Below are 13,839 nucleotides of genomic sequence, written 5' to 3'. Positions count from 1 at the left end.
TGTATTTGGATTTCCTAAAAAAAGGGGAAGTGACTGCTAAATATATGACTAAATTTCCCATTTTCTGACGAACAGTGGCTTGCATACGCTCACGTCTTCACATGACTATTTTGCTCTCTACCTCAAATAAAAATTCTCATGGGTAAAGAAAGGTGCCCTGCAGCATAGTCAGCAGCTAAATAATTGTAATCTTCATATAATCTGGTTTAGCAACTTCTTCACGGACAACATAAAACTTCTGTGATTATTATGAATCACAAATAGGTTGATTCCCATTTCCTTCCTTAACACCCATCTTAGTGTCACAGCTTACATGAGGGCTCTCTTTGCCACAGAGTCTAAAGAATTAACAGAAATAAGCAAATTATGGTGTCCAGGTTCATGAGCAGGAAGAAAAAGAAATGGGTTATGAATTATGATGGTGTTGGCTTCCACCTCTTTAGAAGAGGGCAATCTAGTGAGAAACTGCAGCTTGGAACTGGACCAGAAGCCAGCTTTTCCTGTGCCTGGATGTGACATGTGATGCCTCTTCCTCCTGCAATCTGCTTCTGCATTTATCACAGCCTCTGGGTCCTTCAGGGAGCAGCTGGCATTCACTGCATCATTGCTAGCCCAGGAAGACTGTGAGTGGTGTCTGTCCAACCAGATAAATCTGGAGTCAGCATGAAGGTCCCTGCTAGCAGACCTCAGTAAAATATCTTCCCCTCCTTGGACTTCAGCTGGTCAGTTTTGGTGTGAGCACTGGGGTCCTAGCCTAAGGCTAACGCTTTGTGGTGCTCTCACTAATGAAATAATGCCTAAGTAATAAAACCAACATAGCTGCTTATCACAGTAAACATTTAAGAACCAATTTTTAATGTAATCCTAACATAATTAATGAACGTCTTCCTTAACTAGTATCACCCTCAGTTCTACTGGAAACCTCAGAATTTTGTTTAAGGGTTGAAAAATTGGCATTTTTTGAGACTATGCTGCCATTGACTATGGAGACAAGAAACATAGAGATTATGACACCTATTAATATAGTGCAATCCTAGTGGATGTGTCATATGCTTAGCTTGCACATATTTTTTGTGCAGGCAACACCTAACACATTACAGCAACTTCAGTAAGTAAACAAAGAGAAAAAAATCAGGAAGTCCCATATCATAAAATACGGTTTGGGTTGGGAGCAACCTTAAAGATCACCTAGTTCAGCCACCTCCTGCCATGGACAGGGACACTTTGCACTAGACCAGGTTGCTCACATCCCCATCCAACCTGGCCTTGAACACTTCCAGGGAGGGGGCAACCACAACTTCTCTGGGCAACCTGTACCAGTGTCTCGTCGCCCTCTCAGGAAATGATTTCTTCTTAATATCTAACTTAAATCTACCCTCTTTCAGCTTTAAACTGTTTCCCCTTATCCTATCACTATATTCCCTTATAGGACATAGCACTGGAAGACTGCTCTAAGGTCTCCCTGGATCCTTCCTTCCCCAGGCTGAACAACCCCAGCTCCCTCATCCTGTCTTCATAGGAAAAGTGCTCCAGCTCTCTGATCATCTTCATGGCCCTTCTCTGTATTTGCTCCAACATTTCCATGTCTTCCCTGTGTTGAGGGCACCAGAATTGGGCACAGACCTCCAGGTGAAATCTCACAAGAGTGGAGCAGAGGGCAAAAATCACCTCCCTTAACCCATTGGTCATGTATCTTTTGATGCAGCTCAGAATAAGGTTGGCTTCCTGAGCTGCACATTGCTGGCTCATGTTGGGCGTATTTCAATCTGTAATGGTCTTCAGAGGTTCTGTAACCTGATCAACACAGGACTGCCTGGTTTCCCTTAAGTCCCTCTATCTGTGAACCTCAAGGGCTGATAACGCAACCAAAATTAGTTAGTGCCCTGTGGTGCTCCGTGTTCTTGATTAAAAGAAAGAACTCCTCTCCTCTGACACTAAACTCCCACACTAGGCTTTAAAACCACTGGTCTTGCTTTCTGGAGTCTCTGAACTTCATTCTAAGAATCTAATCTCATGAATAATAGAATTACTTCATTCCTTCCTTTTCCAGTTCACTGAACGGCAACCAGACAGAAGGGCTGTTGGACTGGGTGACCCATGTTACATTAACTCTAAGATCAGGCTATTACTATATGAGTGACTTACTCAATAGATATGGGAGTCTCTAATGGTAACCTGGGGCACAAGAGTCAGGTGAGTTCCCACCTGTTCACCAGACTCAAAAAAGAGCAAAGCTTTTGATGACTTTGGATGTCTTTGGAAAAATTGCACGTACCAACAACTGCAAATGCATTCATTGCCATTACCGAGTAAAGGCACCCAACAGCAAGGTGTCCACTGAGCAGCAGAACTTGCTTTTCCGGAGATTTGTTACACACAGGCACACACCCTTCCTCTGCAGACACTTAGGCTCTCCCCTCATGGCCTTTCCCCACCATACCACTGGCCCTCTCCTCCCTTCTGCTCCCTCTTTGCCCCTGGTTGTCTAGGCCAGGTGCAGCACAACCTTGAGCTCTCTTGCAACAGCATCAATGCTAAGTGGTCATTTTGGTCATTGTTCAAATGATCATTGTCCATCTCCACATATAAGAACCGAGTTCTGCCTCACTTTCCCTCCATGAGGCAATTCTTTGTGTTCCCAGTCTGTACCAAATACCAATGAGCAATTTTCATCACACTACCACAAATCCAGACTCTAAAAACACGGCCTCTTGGAAAATGCAGATGAAGCAGTCTAGAGGGTTCAAAATGAGGTTAGAGTACAGAAGCATTTGGTGATCTGCCTTAGAAAACTAAACTAAAAGAAAATATTTACAGACTTGCAGTGCAATGCCCAGATAGCATCATGTCTATAGACAGACTGAACAATGACAAACACTTTTAACCAACTTTCTTCAGAAGACCTCTATTTGGGCTGCCTCTTTACTCAGAAAATACTTTGATTACATGCAGCAGTACCAGGAGTTTTAGTTAAAATAGCATATCTGGAGGTGCAAAAGTCTGGCTTAAAATAACTCAGGAAGAAAATAGAAGGTAGTTTTTAGGACCTGTTTGCTGAGAAGGCCAGGGTTTTTTTGTCAGGTTATTTTGCGGTCAGTTATTATTGAGTATTTATAATCAGAAATATGCAAGTCTAGCAGCTATATGTAGAGAGAGACTCTTCTAGGGAAGCTGCAGTCATTCTGTGGTTTCACTGTGCTGATGATTCATTTATGCAGCTCAAGATGCTGGACCATAGCTGTGAAATTCCTAACTTGAAGTCCAGGCTATTCCCCATATGTCTCACCCGTTGCTCATCTCACCAGATCACTATTTCCTGCAGCAGGGCTATAGGAAGCTGCCTTGTAGCATTTGGGGGCATTTTGCTCTCCTAGGGCATATGATTCTCTGATCCTATTAAAATAACCAGAATCTCAAGTAATATTTAGCATTCTTGCAGTTCCTTGCACCAGAAGCTTTCAAAAGGCCTCCAGAAGCAAGGTGTGTCTTTTCATTATCCCAAGTCCCTGGAAGGGGAAGTGGAAATTCAGGCATCATGGAGTGGGGATAAGGCCATTTCTATAAGGGACAGTTATGGTGCCAACTTCTTATAGTAACTCCCAGGTTCTGCTGGCTGTCCTGGAGGAACTCATCCTGCTGCATGGCTGATGATGGTTGGTATCCAAGAACTGCACTCACATGGACTTTTCTATTTATTCTGTTGTTCAGTTTGGCTGAACCAGTTTCACACAATTAAAAATAGGAGAAAATCTCTCTGGTTCACATAAGAATAAGGTGGCGAAGCATTAAGAAATATTGAATGTTGAAAGCTGACTGGCAAGCAGATGCAAAAAGTAAACCACAACTATTGCACCAACACATGTTTTGGGGTTTATTGATACGGGCAAACCTGGATTTAATAATTTGTAATGCCTTTGTGCAGAGTTCCCACATGAGCTCTTGGGGAGCATAGAATGGAAGAGGAAGAAAAGAAGCTATCCAGCTCTGAGAATCACCATATAGATGGGACAAAATGAGAAAGACTAAACAGAGGACTTAGCCCAATATACAACGTTTGCCAAGAATACAGGAATTTACATGCTTATTCAGAGAAATAAGTGCTGTCACACACCAGTTGTATATGACAGACTGGGAGGAACAGGAGGAAATGGGCCAAGAGACCTTGTTATGAGGGAGTGCTCATTTGGCCAGAGCATTGACAGCTTGGATACAGATTGCCTCCCCACTATGGGCTCCTGGGATTTCCACAGAGCCTTTCACTGCAAAATAATCCAGGCAGGCTGTGAAGAATGATTACACTGTCAAGAGCTGGAAGGGGCAGGGTGGAGGAGACCTTCATTGCAGAATTCAACAGGCTTCACGGGACAAAGTAGTAGCTAGAAAAGGCCAAACAGAACAATGAGTCCAGAAGAATGCCAGACACCAAAAAGTTCCTCTCCTGCCCTAACCACATCCGAAGTTTGGGTTGGCCAAGGGGACTCTCCTAGCATTGGTCAGCCATGGTGCAAACATCACATCCATGTTTGAAATAATTATATGGGACCTTGGAAGGGTTTTTACCCACTAGAGCTGCCAGCAGCAGATTAAATTGTCTGTCCATAGACAGGCAGCAAGAGACTGGTGCAATAAATAAATTATTTCTAAAAAAAGTGGGATTTGTTGTTTCAGAGACGAAAGTATCTTTGGGCACACTCTACATGACGTGATGTCATGTAGACAAGCACTGAAGAAGGACTGTTGCAAAGCTGAGTTTGTTGAAAGTTGTAGGGGTAATGAGCTCTCTTTCCCTACACGCTGAACTGAAAACAGTGATCTAAATTGTTAAACAGTGACAGTCTTACCATCACCACAATCTAAAATTGTAATAAAGGAGAAAAAAAAATCTTTTATTGCCCTTTATTATCCCATGGATAAAATTACATGTAGACATAATGAATTTTGTTCAGTGGTATGGCAGTGGCTCCTACAGTCCCTTGCCATGTCAGGGCTGAGTGGTGGGACTGCCTGGAAGATAACGATGCTGAGGAGAACAGTGAGCAGACATTTCCCACAGCTATGGGCACCATCACAGACCTCAGGCACTGAGTCAGTAAAACACTCTGAAATTGCAGAGTAGCAGAGTAGATTTTTTTTTCTTCACTTCCAAAATTGCAGTGCGAGCTTGCAACCATGATCTGTCAGTCCTTTTGTATATGAAGCAACAGAATGTACTCTGCAATCTTGCATGTGAAAAGTGTAAAGGGATTTAACAACAGTCGTGGTTACAAAAAGCCCACCATAAAAGCAGACAGTAGAGAACTGTGTCCAGTTGAGGAGCACAAAGTTGTGTAGAGTTACATGAGCTGGAACAACAGGGACAGTGTAAGATCACAGAATCACAGAATCAGCCAGGTTGGAAAGGACCTCTGAGATCACCACATCCTACTCTTAATCCACTACCACCCTGGTTACCAGACCACTGAGTGCCACATCAGTCTCTTCTTAAAAACCTCCAGGGATGGAGAATCCACCGCCATCCTGGGCACCCCATTCCATTTAGATTTCTAAATCAGTCATGGTGCTTTGTTTAAGGAGATAACCCAGTAAATAGGGAATTCCAGAAGCAAAGAGGAAAACAAATGACAAACCCTTTCGCTCATCATTACCTTTCTGCCAGCTGAACTTAAATATAATTGGTAAAAAGTAACTTTATAGCTCTGAAAACTAGTAACCAATATATGATCTGTGATTTGGAAAAAATTGAGCTGATCTGGATCAGACATTACTGTAGGTGTACTGGGAGGGTAATATTAGACACTCATTTTTTACGACATGTTCCTGAGGGAAGTCTTTGTTTCACCAAGAAGATGAAGTAATTTATTTAATGCAAGCAGAAAATCTGCTCATTTATCTTTGTTTTACTCACTTTCTGACACAGAAGGCAATTTCAAGATCTTCTTTGAAGAAGCAGGAGTATGAAATTCTCTTAGTGGAGAAAGTTACCCAAGGTATTTTTTTCCCTATTTTACTACCTCAGTGAATTTTTCACAGGAGTCTTTTACCTCCTGTGATTCATTATCAAAGAAGCTGGGACCCAGGAGAGGGGTGGGGGAGGAGGACACTGTCCAAAACATATGAAACTGCATAATGTATAGAAATAAAGACACTGAGGTTTCAGCTGTACTGACACTCTTCCTTAGTGCTTCTCCTGTGTTTAGTGTCACAATGATTAGCAATTCTGACTGGCATCAAGGGTTGCTTGAAAAAAAAAAATTAAACAAAAAAAATTGTTCTGAATTTGTGATTCTATTCTATTCTATACTGTAGTGTAACAAGGCAACCAGGTGCCCCTAATTGCCAGGGAGTGAGCATGAACTTGTGTCAAGCCCACCTGTGCCCAATTAGGGCAGGCCCCCACTGCACATGAGCAGGACTGGGGGCCAATAAAAGGTAAGACCTAAGACACAAGCTCAGCTCAGTCCTGAGCACATCTGTAGAGAGGTCAGTTGCTCTTGGAGCACTGTGTTACCTTCATTGTGCCACAAGTGCTCATTGCCCTCAGGGTGAGGCTCTGGTGGTGTAGCTGGCTAAGACCCAGTCCTGCAATGCCGAGGCCCCGGGTTTGAGACTCCTCAGAGCCTCACCCTGAGGGCGATGAGAGCTAGTGGCACAATGAATGTAATACAGTGCTCCAAGAGTGACTGACCTCTCTGCAAAGTGTGCTCAGGACTGAGCTGAGCTTGTGTCTCAGGACTCACCTTTTATTGGCCCCTGGTCCTGCTCATGCGCAGTGGGGGCCCACCCTAATTGGGCACAGGTGGGCTTGACACAAGCTCATGCTCACTCCCTGGCAATTAGGGGCACCTGGTTGCTTTGTTACACTACACTATATAATGTAAGAGGGGTTTAAAAATAAATGAATAACAAATAGATACAACTGCTACTGCATCCTAATGTGGGGGACAAAATCAGTGTACCTGAGAACAGGAATTAGGAAAAATCAAGTCAGCTCAGAAGAAAAATATCCAATTTAGGAGGACATCACCATTGTCCTCCTAAAGAAAGGCAAGAGCAACCCAAAGTAATGCTGCAAGATGACATTTGGTTACAATACAGATGAGGCAGGCTAAATCTTTCATTTTATCTTCTATTTATCTGTTCAGTTGGTGCACATACACTGCGAAGCACTGAAGAAAGTAAGATTTTGTAGCATCCATTCAGGTCAACAAACACGTTTCTTTTAATAAAAACAGTTAACAGAAGCTGAGCTTGGAAGGTTCTGTTATATTTGTTATGCTTGACCATGGAACAGGAATACAAATACACATGGGGCAGCAAAAACTTATCTTGGGACAACTGCAGCCTTCAAATGCACTGAGCTAAGGCCTTCTCCAGCACATGATGATGATGTTCTGTACCACCTGAAAAGGGAACTCATCAACTCATCATTTCAGCAACTGTTTCTTGAAGAATTTGTGAGGATTTTATACATGATGGGAATTCAAGAAAAATCAAAGAAGAAAGGGAAGGGAAGGGAAGAGAATGTTTCAGTGTTTCTTTGTTATGCAAATTTTCCTTAGTCATAAGCTGGAATCAGACATAGGGAGAATTCAACATGAGGGTTTACCATTTACAGGAAAATTTGGGTAACTTTTATGAAACATTGTGAGCAAGTGGTGGGGTTTTCCTTCAACAAAATCACTAGACTGAGAGCTTTCTTCCCAACAAATCTGAGATCCCTGTTGGTTCTTCTGGCTGTAGCTTCAAGGATCTGTTATCTCAAGGACATTTATTTCACTGGGGACACAGCAGAGCTCTGCACTTATTTAAGGACAGCTCATCAAACCTGATCTTCTCATAGGTGCTGAGCCTTTTCTTCACAGAAATCTGAAAGATCTCAGGACCTTTACAAGTTACTATTTTGGTGAATGTACAAGTTGTGAGTAGACTTCCCAGGGAGAGTGGTTTCAGCAGGATGCATGAATAAGTGATACTGATCTTGGCTTGATACCATAGTTACGGGAACAAAAGAAAAAATGGGGAACTGAATTTAACCATGTAATACCATAATGATACAACAGCACTGTTTGGAACTTTTAACCATCGTTGGCTCCCTTGAAGTTGCAACTCGCCAGCTCCACACAGCAAGGGCTACACAGCTCAGCAATAAGGTCTCAAGCTGCTCCTCAGAGCTTCAGAGCTGCTTCCTGTCTCACAAGGTGCTTAGGAAACTGGCATGAGATGAGAGGGTTGTAATTGTGTGTCCCATGCAGACGTAACAGGATCTTTTGTTGTATTTTAAAATAGCCAAAAGAAATCCTGGAGATAAGAGGTAAATAAGAGGGCTCATACTCCTTGGTACTTCAGTGGTAATTTTTATGCTCGTAAGAAACTCCTTCTCTCTCTAGATACATAGATTGAGGCACAGAGAAAGAAAAAAATGAGACACATATACATATCCATACATGGAGAAACATAGAGGGTTCTGTTCCAATTGCAAAAGTCCCCCAAAAAAGGGTGGAAATGAAAGCCCTGCAGGGTTCTTTTTTCTGTTTTTTTATATTGGCCCATGCGAAGTGGAAAAGCTACAGGATTCTGGCTGAGCTCACTAGAAGGCACTGGAGTAATCTGTCCAAAACTGTTCAGTGTAAACTAGCAAATGTTTTCAGAAACTCAAAACTGGTTTACAGCAAAATACAGCCAGGAAGGATTTACTTACTCATAACACATCTAATAGCATTTTAGTGAGGTCTACACAGGGAGTGAGAACCTGAGAACTACATTAAAAAGTATTTGCTTTATCTAGTTTTACAACATGAAAAAAGATTCAGTAGCAGCAGTTCTGTGTTATTCTAGGTCAAGATCTTTTAATAAGTTTGTTGGTGATACCATGTTTGTTAGAGGCTGGCAGCCTCTTGTGAGGACCCTGAAGCTTGGTATTCACAAAGCCATCAGATGCCATCCTCTAGAGCTTGCTCAGACTTCCTCATCTTAGCATAAATTTAGTTCTTCACTTTCTGAAATCATTGCTATAATAGAAGAGGATGTTTTTCCTAGTATATCCTCAAATCATCAAATTATTCTTATTTCTGAAAGGTGTGGTAGAACAGAGGAAAGGTCTGAAATTTCCTGGCACTGAAGTCTGCCCAAGGGAGATGTGCAGTGTTTGCTTAACAATATAAGCAGCCACCAGTTTTAACGCCCTACTTAAATCAGCGTTTCAAAACATTGTAATGTTGTAATTTAGAAAAGTGCCTGGCAGGACTGTTCCTTGAGGCTGCACGTTTTGAGAAGATGAAGAAACAGCACCTTGAGGAAAGGATTCTGTAACTGTGCCAACCTTGGTATTTTTGTAAGGGGGGCTTTCATCAGAAACTGGTGCACAGGAGGAATAATGAACTAAAGAGGCTGTGCTTCCCACAGGGTTTATGCCAGACTCTGTCATGGGTAAATTCCTGTTGCTTTGGGCTCAGCTGTTTCATGTTTAATAAATAAAATGCAGGGTTGTAAGCCCTGTAGCTTTTAATACACATCATCAAGCCCCTTCCAGCAACATATCTTTCTAGAGAGAGGACAAGTTTGCCTGAAGTAAAGTGGATATAAATTCACCTGTACTCTGAGACAGGTTTTGCTGTGCTTCTGACACATGTTCTTGTCCATCTCAACTTTCTGTCCTCCATAACCCTCACCTCTCTGCAGACCTCTGTCCTCTCAGTGCCCTTATCAGTCTTGATAGCCATGCTTTATCCGGATCATATGTTTAGATGGGTGACTTTATTATTCTTTGCAATTAAAAGAAGCTTAATTCTGTACATACTGATACAACCACATTAAAAGATAGGTCATGAGCAGAAGTAGGGCCAGGACACAGAAGATGGACAGTGCACAGAGTGGTACAAATGCAGGGAAGGCTCTTGATACCATAAGGAATTCAACTGCATCATTCTGCACCTTTGCACCACTGTAGAGAGGACTCTCTGCCATGTACCTGGTCCATTTATGAAGGCTGCCGACAGCACATCCAACAGCTCTCATGATATGAAGGTGTTTCTCAGCAAAATTTAGCTTTGGTCACAAGATACTCTCTTTTCTGTCTTGCAAATAAATGCTTCATTGTGTTCATATATGCACCTATGTCCATGTATAGACCTACAGCTTACTTGGGAAGTAGCTCTTTCCCTTACAAGGGAAAAGAAAGAAAAAAAACTTTTTGTAAGCAGAGATCAAAAGGTGTTCTGGACCTTACAGACACCAGAAAAAAAAAGAAAAAAAAAAAAAAAAGCAATACATATTTGTACAGGAAAAAACAGACAAAATAGTGGGAAACACCTCCGCATCTTCTAAAGATCCTATGACCCTTCATAGCCCATCTGACAGTCAGGGACTGGGGCTCGCAGCATCACAGATAAATATCCATGATTGGCCAGGCGCCTCCCAGCAATTAAGGTCTTTCAGAGCCTCCAGAAAGGACTGATCCCAACAGCACCTTGCTTTCAGGAACATGGCATGGCTCCTGACCATGTGCTCCACTAGTCCTGACCATGTGCTCCAGCTGCCCACTCCTCTCTGTGCTATCCAGTACCTCACCTTGCTGGAGAGGATGCAGCTCCGAGTTCTCTGTCTTTCATGCTGCCCACATGTGCCAATTTTGTAATTTTATACCCCACTTGAGGCAGGGCTGCTGGAACCACAGCATATAATATGAATGTATAATGTATAATATGAATGTATAATGTATACAATGAATTTTCTAAGTTCTGCAACATTATTTCCTGTTGTGCCCTTTATTCTCTTGCTACCAGCTGAATCCAACACCATGCAGCCCCAGAAGTCCAGCTGTGTCCAGTCATAAGCAACTTCCCCTTTGCAACTTCAGTGCTGGACAAAGGTGCTTTATGGTGTCATTGCACATTCCCCTGTCATGCATCATCATTATCTACCAAGTGGGTTAGCAAACAAGGGACAGCAAAGTTGCAGACCAAAGTCTACATGCAGGAGTCCCCATGTTGCCAGGCCATTGCAGCAAGCTCTTTCTACAGCTTGTGGCTGAGCCTGATCCTGGAGCCAAGTGGCTTTTGATATAATGGAGGTCTGTCCCTGCCATCCCACCCCTATGACCCCAGTACTCTGTTCTTCTGCTTGCATTTGTTTGACCCATCTCCAGAAGCAGCTCTAGCTGATTGGTTCCATATGACTTTCCCATTACTTTCAGGTCAGCTGCTTGCCAGTCCCCTGCTTATGTGGCTGACTGTAAAGACCACAAATTACAAGACTTTCTCCATGCAAGGAGGCACAGTTTTTAAAAGGAACACATTTGCAGGAGCGGTGGAGTTGCAGGAATGACCCCGGTGTCCTGTGTTTTCTAGGGCACTGTGCAGAACACACACAGGTTTTCTCGAAACATCCGGGATGGCTCTGGGGCAACACTTGATGAGACAGCTGACCAGAACACACAGCTCTTATTGGCAATCCATGTTCATGCAGAGAAATGAGACCTATAGACACTAAATTGCAGAACAAAATGTACTGTACGTGCACTGCTCACGCAACCTTAAGGAGCTCCAGCACAAACGTGGAGCTGAAAATGTAGATGTGCCCCACAGGCAACCTTATGTCAGAAAACATTCATCCCTTGCATCTGTTTCATGCTGAAACTCATGCTTTGCACTCTGGCACTTGAAGTTATACATGGCAGGTTTTCTAGGTGAGTGAGGTAGCTGTAAGGTACCCGGAGGTCACTGCACAAAAAGCATCCTACTAGTACTCAAGTAATAGGAAGAAAAGCTTGCGAAATAAGATCCTGTGACTCTGTTTACTTAGGCAACATCCCCGTGCAAGTCTTCATTGATCTGTTGAACCCGGGGCCATCCCAGATTGCGTGTCCTTTGCCCTGTTCCGGAAGAATTGCCACACGTTGAGAAGCTCCAACTTGCTTCCTCTTTACAGATCTGATTTTGATAAGTTTGCTGCTCGTCTGACAACAAAAAACTTCCCATTGTTGAACTGGTCCAGTTTTCAACTGAAGCAAGTCAGCAGTGCTGGAGGACAAGATGAGAGGAAAGGATGAGAGAAAAATTTGGGGAGGGGGGACTTTTTACAAGGGCATGTTGCAATTGGATGAGGGGTAAAGGCTTTAAACTGGAAGAGGGTAGATTTAGGAAGAAATTCTTCCTTCTGAGGGTGGTGAGACATTGGCACAGGTTGCCCAGGGAAGTTGTGGCTACCCCCACCCTGGAAGTGTTCAAGGCCAGGTTGGATGGGGCTTTGAGGAACTTGGTCTGGTGGGAGGTGTCCCTGCCTGTGGGAAGTGTCCCTGCACGTGGCAGGGGGGTTAGAACGAGGTGATCTTGAAGGTCCCTTCCAACCCAAACCATTCTGTAATTCTATGGACAATTAGAATTCACGTCTGGAAATAAGTACTGGAAGATATCAAGCCAAATTACCATTATAATCATTAATGTCATAAAGTTTAATGTGGCTTGTTGAAGTACATTTTCAAGGTTTTCTGCAGAGCCTAAGATACAGGAGTTCGAGCATCCTGCCTCAAATTACTGATTATGACATTCTGCAGGACATCGATTACACCTAATAGTATCTGCACGATTTTTTTCCTAAGAAACACGGCAAGGAATTTTTTCCGCATTGTGGGATGCTTCCAAGCTACATTTCTTCAGTTTTGTTGGATGTGGGAATTTTTTTCCCTTTTATTTCATCACCACCCTCCACATGAAAGTACTGAGAGCCGTAATTGTGAATAGCAGGCATGTCAAGGTTGCCCTAAATACGACCCAGAGATAGGTAGCTAGGCTGGGTGGTAGCATGACCTGCTCAACCTAACAAGGCATCAAGGCAGAATGTTGGGGGTTTTATGAAAATTATAGACTGAGTTCCCTACAAAATCTTTCCTTCAAGCAGCTGGAGCTGAAGGTTTACACTGTTTTACAATGATTCCTGTTGGTAAGGTATGGAGAGTGAATCAGTGGGTGTGCATCCAGCCAAATGAAATTGTGTTCATAGTGCCAGTGGAATGGGGCAGGTGGCTGCTGGAAAGGACACACTGTGATTTGTCACATCAGTCTTTCACTTACCTCTCCTTTCAGCCCTTGTTCTTCACTCTTCTTCCATTTCTTTGGGGACTTTTTTTAATGGACTGTTCTCTCCACTTAGTCAAGTTTGAATGTATGATACAAAATTCGTGTTTTCTAATGGGTGCTTGTACTTTTTTGGTCCACTATCTGTTTTCTTTTTCTGGAAGATTCAATCAACATTTCAACAAAAAGAAGTCATGCATCATTTTTGCCTGGCTCCAAAAACAACTGTTCCCTTCCCTTGTGTATTGGTATATAAAAAAATATTCATTTTATAATTTATCCAGAGGTTTTTCAGCAGCTTTAGAGACTGGAACATCTTGAAATATTTTCCCATTAGATTATGAAAGAAAAACATGCCCTTAAAGAAAAACATAAACCAAATATGGCCCTACTTATTTTGAGAAAAAAATTAAAATAACTAGGTTTCATAAAGGTTTTTACATTTTTTTTCCTCTACAAGGTTAGAAGTGTTCAGTCAAAGTACATTCTTCTTTATCAGTTCATACAGTATATATTAACACCTACCAGAAAGACATCTGGTACCCATCTGTCTGTGCACAGTGGCACTTACACTGCTAACTTCACTATCTCCTTTTTTAGCTGCTTGTTCCCTCCTCTCTTTTTGCATATCACACACTGTTCACTTCAAGGATGCCATGCTTCCTTTAAATATGTCTCAAATACATCACTTTTTAAAAATAATTCCAAACAGCGATGGAATAAATCAGTTTAATTAAGTCCCAACACACCAGCATTTGAGGAGAAAAAT

Source organism: Calypte anna, chromosome 1, assembly GCF_003957555.1.
Source record: "Calypte anna isolate BGI_N300 chromosome 1, bCalAnn1_v1.p, whole genome shotgun sequence".
NCBI classification, from domain to species: Eukaryota; Metazoa; Chordata; class Aves; order Apodiformes; family Trochilidae; genus Calypte; species Calypte anna.
The sequence above is the reverse complement of the archived record's forward strand: the minus strand, read 5'-3'. Positions refer to the sequence as shown.